General features: G+C 45.3%; 1 protein-coding gene across 2 annotated transcripts in view; it reads left to right on the top strand.

Moving 5' to 3' along the window:
* Window positions 1-2,728: 2,728 nt before the first annotated feature.
* Window positions 2,729-9,010, top strand: part of ACSL3 (acyl-CoA synthetase long-chain family member 3) — a 98,708-nt gene continuing 92,426 nt past the window's right edge. For both annotated transcript variants that reach the window (XM_015417640.1, XM_015417639.1), the window contains exon 1: window positions 2,729-3,058. The gene's annotated coding sequence lies outside the window, so the exon portion shown is untranslated. The remainder of the gene's footprint in view (window positions 3,059-9,010) is intronic.

Here is a 9,010-nt window from a genome sequence, read left to right as displayed (position 1 = left end):
CAATTGTAACAGTGGGAGATCTCCAGGTCCCACCTGGAGATTGGCAACCCTAGGGGAAAGTCAGCTGCACAGGAGGGGGTTGAAGAGAATGGTTTGATGGCTGCTGGGCCAAGATTGGCATCAATAGTTCCCCAGGAGCCCCATCGTAAATGCACCAAACAATTCCTAAAGATTTTCCAGAACACTACTCTGTCGATAAATCGCAACAATTTGAATTAGCACCAGAGCTTTAAGTTCTCTCCAGCTGTCACCTGGAGACTGGCAACAGCTTGTCTGGAGTGTGGGCAGTATGGCATTGTATCTTTCTGAGGCCCCCCTCTTCCTCCTCCTCCTCAGACCCCACCCTCAGCAGGCTTCATCCCTAAAATATCCTGGAAGTTTCCAACCTGGAGTTGGCAACCCTATGTCCTTTCCTGGCAACCATCAGCCAACCTTTATCTGCCTGTCTGTCTTAAGTTTTACAACCCCCCACCCCACAGCCTCTGCCTAGGGAAAGGGCAGCTGACATCATTCTCCTCTCCCCTATGAGGTATGTTATGCAACTGAAAATCCAACTGCCTTGCGGGGGGGGGGTGAGTTTGAGGTGTGGGATGGAGTGTAGTCCAATCAGCTTCCATATGCAAATAGCCTTGGAACGCTGGGCGGGACTGCACAAAGCAGCCAGTCAACCCAGCCAGTGTCTTCTGAGTGGCAGTTTTTCCGGCCTAACACTAAAGGGGCCAAATTTAGAATGTTGCGAAATAGAACGTTGCTATTCAATTATTATAAGGGAGAGATATCTCCGCTACATGGCATTTCATTTTATAACACACATGGCCTGGCCCAACAAGGTCTCATTTATGTCAGATCTGGCCCTCATAACAAATGAGTTTGACACCCCTGAGCTAGATGAACAAATGGTCATACCCCATATGTTTGCAGCTTTATATATCTGTTGTAGTTCGTGGGTTGTAAACTCAACATTGTGAAAAGTAGAAATATATAATATCAGACAGGCCATTATTAATAAATTAATAAGTAGAACACAGTGCTAAGCTTTCTAGTATTTCAGTCCCAAATGTCCTATGGATCTCCAACCACTTTTTTGAAGAACTTGAGGATGACCAGTCCCGGCTAGGTTCAACAGGCCTTTCCATCCTGAACAGGTTTTACCCACAAACAGAACTTGGGCATATTTACCATAAGGGTGTGCGATACAATAAAAGTACTAAGATCCTGTGCTAGCACATATACTTACTTTAGTGTATAAAAACCACAGAATGAAAGAGAGGCAAGTCTCTGAAGGGTGAAGAACTTAAAATGGAATCAGTTATAGATGTTCTCTGCAAATCCCTGAAAAATTCACATTAGAGACCACTAAAACTGGCTCCTGCCTCATACGGTGATTGCACTTGCTGCTGCTATACTTGTGCTTTCAGCAGAAGCATGTAAAATATAACTTACAGGTGCTTATCTTTATGCACCCACGCATATGTGCTTGGAAAGGATTCAGACCAATTGGGCTTCCAGGCACATTTAAGGAGGTTCACCTGTAATTCACCTGTTTGCTGCAAGGCTTGTGACAAATAACCTGCCATGTGGAATTGCTCTGGGTAGCTGAGCAGTGAGTACAAATTCATATCCACAGACAGCAACTTATTTGGGGTGTTAGTGCAAAACAAGAAAAGGTAGAAAAAGTATTTGCAAAGGAGGTGGCATATTCCATGGCCATTTGCACATTATTCTATAACAGAGTGGGACATGAGACTCAGGTAGTTGATCCCCATCTGCTGAGACTTTCTTGCAGAGCACTGTGAAGATTTATTATTATTATTATTATTATTTATTATTATTATTATTTATTCATTTACATACCTTTGTTCAATATTGTTAGATGTTCATAACTGACATGGGACCTGCACAGTCACCCTGCAGTTTATAAAGTCCGGCTGTGAGAAATATATGCAACTCTCAAACAAAGCAAATTCCATTGAAAGCAATGGGACTTACCGTACTTTCAGGTAAACATTGTTGGGCTCCCTGTTTGTTGTTAGAAGCTAATTCTAATTTAAAACAGTGGGCTTTACTTTTGCATAAATGCATTGAGGAATGCGTTTTGTCTGGGCAATCCCAAAGAGTTATACATCCATGGGTTTAGAAGGATATAATTCTCTTTAGGATCACACTGTAAATTGGTCTTCGTACTGCAACATTAATGATAATTCTAAGTGACAAAGCAGAGCATAGAGGGGGTTCGAAATCCCCTCCCTTAATTGAGAATTGTGTCTTCTAAATGAACAAAAACGTCAACAACATCTGGTTTCATGTGCTCCATTCAAGTTCTTCCAGCAGTATGCAGACGGGTTTAGCATTTGGGGATTATGTTATTATGTAATAAATAATAACCTGGTTAGATTTTGGAGCTAAACGGCAGCGGGTGAGCAGCCAGTCATATTGATTTGCATAATGAGTAATATATAAGCCGTTTAATGTGCTTTTAAAACAATTAAGCGCCGTAATAATACCAATGTATCAGACAGTCAAATGGAAGTTAATGATGATGCGTGGTTTATTTAAGCACAGAGAAGATATCTACCGGCCTGTTTGTCTGTCGGCACTCTGAGCCTTTTCCGTTCTATTTGCTCCCTCCAGCACTTGTCCCGGGTCTCTTCCGTCATGCACAAACAGCCTCCTCCCGCACCCGTGACCCCGGGCGGCGCCTGACCGATAGTAACCTTTGTACAGCTCGCGCGCGCTTCCTTCCCTCCACCTCGCGCAGCTACAGCCGTTTAGAACGTAGCAGAGCCAGCCCCTCGCGCGCCACTCGGCGCGGGCCAATGAGGAGGCGCCGTTCGGGCATAGGGAATGAGGAGGATGCTCGGCGGCAGAAGCGGCGGCGGCGTTAGCGAGGTGCGCAAGCTGGGAAGGGAAAGACGGGGAGGGGTCGGAGAGGGGCACCAGCTCCCGGGCCCCGCTATTGGCTCCGCGGCGCTGGCCCTCCTGACGTGGAGGCTGCGCTTCGCTAGGCCAAGGTCCCTCTCGGCACACGCGCCGGCTTAGCTTCCTTCCGGCAGCGGCGGTGAGTGTGGCAGAGCTAGCCGGGGGGCGAAAGCCTGAGGGGGAGACGAACGCTGGCCCGGCAGGAGGGTCGGCCCGGAGAGGGAAGCTCCCGCCAGGGGGCAAGCCTGTGGGCCGGTTCGGAATTGAGGTGGGGGAAGAGATCGCAGTTGCACGTGGGAGAAGGAGGGAGGCAGGACGGCTACACGCTTTGGGTAAACTGGAGGGACGAGGGAGGGGACTGTGATGTCAAGATGGCATGATTTTGTTCTGGGCTGGGGTGGTTAGTCCTGACTGATCGTGTACTGAAGTACACGTAGGCAGTTTCATTTTCCTTGGAGTAGATTGATTTCGCTCATGCATGGATTCCTACTGGGTGCTGAATGGGTGATCTCTGGCATGTCTGCCGACTTCTACTGGAGGAAGGGGAGCTCTTTTAGATGTGTCCCACAGTACAATCCTAAACAGAATCCCCCCCCCCCCATCTAAGTATGCTGAAGGTTTAGGATTGCACTGCCACTAACCCAGGGATAAATAAGCAAGTGTGAACCTGCATCTAATTACCCCTTGATAACCTTTCAACTTCTTGTTGTTATAGTCACAATGGATGTAAAAGGACAAATAAGGATTCAGATCTGTAAAAGAACCAAGGATCAGAGCAGCTCTGCAAAGCTGCATGAATACTTGTGATGCACTGATGCGGGCACACACCCAGACTGGTTCTGTGGTCACACTCATTAATGTAAATTAGATTTATAGTTCCATGTATGGCGTGGCAATGCTTTGTATACATGTGATAGTACCAGCAGGAACCTAGCTGAGAAAGGGAATTCTATCAGATTAGTGTACAAGAGGTGTTGAATATGAATGAAATGTGTACACCTAAATGTAAATATGCTTGGAAGGAATACTTTTTCACTTGTCCTAGTCTATCATTTGAGCATTGTACAAAAGGATGACCAAAGTCTGTCAGTGTACAGTGATGAGTGTCAATAACACAGGCAATAAGTGCAGATGTGGTGAGTGGGGAACTTGAGTTGAGTATACAGGCTCTGGCTAGGTGTTATTGCTTACAGGATTCTTAGGCTTTGATGCTTCCACACAGTCTTGTAGCCAGAAGGTGGCAGGACAGGGAGGATAGTGTAAATAAGTCGTCTTTTCTTGTGCAGTGATTGTAATCTGTGCTGTTTTAACCAGACTCAGACAAGTGGAACCGAGGCTCAACACATTATTATTATTAGTCTTCTAATTCCAAAGAAAGGGGCTCTCAGCAACAAAAACTGATAGCTTTCATTTCAAGCCATTGTCCTCTGCCTGAATATGCTGTGGGTTAAAATGCTGTTAATGCTAGCATTCTAGAAAACATGGCTGACAAGATATTCATTGAGTTTTTGTGGCCAAGCTGACCCTTGCAGCTATATAAACTGTTTCTTTGGTACAGTATTTGATAGCTTCCTCAGACGTCAAGTAGCAGCTCACTTATATTTTGATGGTTTATTAAAATTAGGTTGAAATCATACCAGGCTAAATAAATAGCAGGTTGGATTGTGGAACTCTATCATATAATTGTCCTGCAAAATTTAGCTGCAGGTTCTTGACGTGATCCATCTTACTGGTTATATTCCTTATGTAGTGTTTCTTTTCCAAGAAATAATTCAGGCATGTTGCATAATGTGATGAGTCCTATTACTAATCAGTAATACACACATGAATGAGAAACTATTCTGATACGGATTTATGAATGAGACTTCAGAGCAAGAGACCATTGGGGGGGAGTGGAATACACCATGTTTTTCCCCATTGTGAGGCTTTTTTTCTCCCTGGTAACCTGTAGAATTGGAAAACTTCAAAGAAAATAAAATGAGATTACTAGTAATGTCATGGACATCAGTAAACTACAAAAAGGGAAAATGCCCCATTCATTGTCTATTAATTCTGTGATTATTTAGAATATGTGGGGAAGAAACTGTAACTTCTGTTAATGTCAATAGATCAAGATGGATAGCTGTGTTAGTCTGTCTGTAGCAACAGAAAAGAGCAAGAGTTCAGGAGCATCTTAAAGACTAACAAAGTATGTGACAGGGTGTGAGTTTTCGTGAGTTACTGCTCACTTCTTCACACCCTGCCACAAATTTTGCTAGTCTTTAAGGTGCTACTGGACTCTTGCTCTTTTCTTCTGTTAATGTTATTGCACACAGCATTCTACAATTTTCCTTTGCCAGGATGCTGGGGGTGGGGGGCTAGAACAAAAAGTGTGTTAATCCAGAACTTGTTATGTGTACACTAGGATTCAGGAACACAGCTCTGTGTACTCGGGCAGTGTTCTACAAGTACATCAGAAAGTGTGCAACAAGCATTTTCTGACGTAGAAGTAAATGAGATAGCCCCTGTTGGTGTAGAATAGGCAGTGGAGTCCTGTGCTTGGAGAAACACAAAATATATTTGTTCTTTACTGGTTACCTGTAAGGCTCTAAGGTAATAGTAAATGAAACTGTAGCTCTGACATCTGCAGGGGAGGGAAGGTGGCATGGTATAGCTGGATCTCAACAGATCTTGGAAGTTGGGCAGGGTCAGTACTTGGAAGGGAGACTACTAAGGAAACCTTGGCAGAGAAAGGCAATGGCAAACCACCCCTGCTTCTCAAATGCCTTGAAAGCCCCTTGCTTGGGGTTGCTATAAGGCAGCTGCAACTTGACTGCACTTTACAAAACACACACAAATCTGCAGACTCTTCCACTCTGTTCAGTGGAGGGACAATTTCATTGACACATCTTTTGTAGGACTTGCCCCCTCAATTTAACTCAATAGGAAATCTCTGGTCAAAAAAAGGAAGGTTTGAGGGTGGAGCTCCATGAGTGCACAGGAGCCGCTGTACCTGCAAAGGTTTTCTCAGTTGGAGCACATGTGAGAACAGTGATTGTTTTTCAGGTTTTCCATCGGCAGGGGACTCCTTCCATATCAGCTTGTCAATTGAGGAAGCCTAGTATGTTGCAGAGATTTCTAGGAAGGATTGCAGCTCATTTTCTGAGGTCAGGATGATTCGATTTCACTGTGTTAACCCACATAACTTTAGAATCCAGCACCACCACCTATGCAATATAGAGGAAAATGCTCAGTGGTGTGTAAGCAGTTCAGGGAAGCTTGTCCCATTTCAGGAATGCTAGAGTTTCCTGTAACACAATTTGAGAATTCATTTACCTTACGGGGGGGGGGGGGGGGGAAAATGTACATACTGTTAGTATACTATACATACTGCCTTACTTGTAAGAAAATAGCTGTGAGAAGCACTATTTTGTTTTATTGTATTATACTTTGCTTTCACTTAAGGTGTTTTAATCAAAATAGTGCACATGAGCAATCTCCAATTAAAATTCACACTAATTTAATCACATGAAAATGTTAGCAAGTGTATGCTTCCTTTAACAGCTTATACTTCCTTTAAATAACTGTACCCAGTTTCAACCAGCTTCTCTTTCATTTACTAACTAGTAATGAGTCATATGAATCACTGCTTGTACAAATTCTAATAAGAATTATTGCTGAGAAGCTGGTGTTTATGTTCCATTTACCAGAGTATACCATCTCTATTACATTGTTTTAAATTTTCTAATCCACCTTGAATCTCAGTGGGAAGGGCAGACTGTAAAGAAAGCATACCGCTGGAATGTAGGGGCTGGTAGCAGTAAGGATAAACAATTCATATTGAGACATGAAAGATAGTTTTCAGAGCTTAGCCGTTATGAAATCCACCAGTTGCTTTTAAACTCTAGGATATTCTTAACCCTTTGGTATTGGCAAAGTTATTAGATACTAATTTCCAACACCCCAACAGAAAAAGCACATTGTTACTTACAAACCATAACATGCTTTTCTCCTAGTAACTTGTGTATAATGGACAGATGGGTGTTATAGCTAGAAGGCCTGCTGTGTTAACTCAAGCCAGCCTCAATGCTTGGGGGGGGCGGGGGTTGCAAGGGAAGGAGATTAGTTTTCTCTTTCCTTGCTGTTGTTCTGGCTTCCTTCAGGCATGTTATTCAACTGAAGGTGGGAGCATTTCCCGAAACACACAATGGGCTTGATCCAGACTAAGTTGGCAGTTTCCAAAGATTCTCCCTTTCCGCTGCAGACCCCCTCTGTGTTTTTCCTCAGAATCCACTGCCTCCCAGGAACAGTATTTCATGGAGTAGTGGAAGGGGAGAGGCAGGAAAGTTCCACTCCACTGCTGAAATACTGGATGCACCACAGTGTCTGGGAAAGTCCATTGTCAGGTCTCCTGATAGCTTTAATTTTATTTGAAGTGGGGGAAGAGTCCAAAGTAAATTGGGAATGTGGTGGAGGAGGGAGAAAGGAAGAACTGCAAGGACATGAAAGACAGAGTGAAGAGGGCGTGGGGATATGAATAAATGGCATTGTAAGGAAAATGAAAATGTTGGTCCTCGGTTACTCTCCGCTGAGGGATACAGAACATCATGTGAGGCTTCTTGCTTGCCAGGGGCAAAGATTAAAGATATTGCAGACTGGAAGCCAAAACTGATCAAACCTCCAGATTATTGACCATTTATGATGGTCCTCATGGGAACAAACGACACAGCTATGAACACCTTCACATGCATGTAGGCTCACTGTGAAGTTCTCAGGAGCCAGCTGAAGGGAGTGGGGGCACGGATGGTATTATCTTTGATCCTTCCTGACAGAAGCAGAGGAGTGTGACAGGAAAAGAAGATAATGGAGGTGAACCACTGGCTGCGTCAGTGGTGCCAGCATGAGCTATATGGATTCTGGGACCACGGTTAGGTTTTCTGGAAGTCGGCTTACTAGCACACAATGGACTTCACCTAACAAGGTTGGAAAAGAATGTGTTTGGCAGGAACCTTGGGAGAGTCATCAGTAGGGCTTTATATTGACACCATAGGGGAAAGGAGATGAACAACATAGGAATTTCAGTGAAGCAGAAGCCCACCTGGGAACTCCAGGTCAAATGGAGCAGAAGGTGTGAGGCTTCAGGTGTCTGTGTACCAATGCTCAAAGCTTGGGCAATAAGAAGGAAGAGCTTGAGTTTCTAATGCAGACAGAGGGATATGATTTAGTAGGTTTTACAGAGACTTGGTGGGATAATTCCTATAACTGAAATGTAGTAGGGGATGGATATGAGTTCAAGAAAAACTGAAAGGGTCGAAGAGGAGGTGGAGTGAAGAGAGGGTTTGCTTGTTGGAAAATACTGGAAGAGGCAAGTGACAGCCCAGTGGAAAGTATCTGGGTGAGGATAAGGAAAGGAGGGACAAACAGTATTGTGGTTGGAATCTGCAACAGACTGCCTGATCAGGGTGAGGAGGTGGATGCTGACCTCCTTGAGCAACTTGACAGTGTATCCAAATAACATGACCTTGGCTGCGGTCACAGAGCATTAGCCATGCTACAGAGACTGAAGATAGGCGGAGTTTCCGGGCGCGATCACACCACCACATCTGGGAAGCGTAGAGCTCCCGTGGCTCACCCAAGGCTTCCCGCCAAAGATGCGGCTTAAAAAACCAATACCTCCGAGGTTCTAGTTTCCGGAAACCGCGGGGCAAGGGCGGGCGTCTGATCGCGCGCCCATGTCCCCTCGCAAAAAGGTTTGTTTTTTTCCCAAGTCTCCATGGGATGCGCACAAGCACCCAATGGCGCATGCGCACACCTCCCTCCCTCCTGCAGTGCATGGCTTACTTCTAAGGAGACCTGGGGGGGCCCCTTTCTGGCTGCTGCACCGCTTCTCCCGGCTGCTGCTCATCCGGAGCCTTCCCTGTTCGCCCTCCCCGGACACGCATGTGCGCCCGCAGAACCCACTCCTCTTTTCCGTACCCCCCTACTCCTGGCTTGGCCTGCTCGAAAGGAACTCTCTGCACCGGGCGGCAGAGGGGGAGGTGCAGGGGGGTGTGGCGGGAGGGCGGCCCGGCTGAAGCTCCTCCTGGAGGGGACTGGACAGAGGACATAGTTT

This window comes from Gekko japonicus, unplaced genomic scaffold, assembly GCF_001447785.1.
Source record: "Gekko japonicus isolate JY-2015 unplaced genomic scaffold, Gekko_japonicus_V1.1 scaffold38, whole genome shotgun sequence".
NCBI classification, from domain to species: Eukaryota; Metazoa; Chordata; class Lepidosauria; order Squamata; family Gekkonidae; genus Gekko; species Gekko japonicus.
This window is presented reverse-complemented; position numbering and strand designations above follow the sequence as displayed.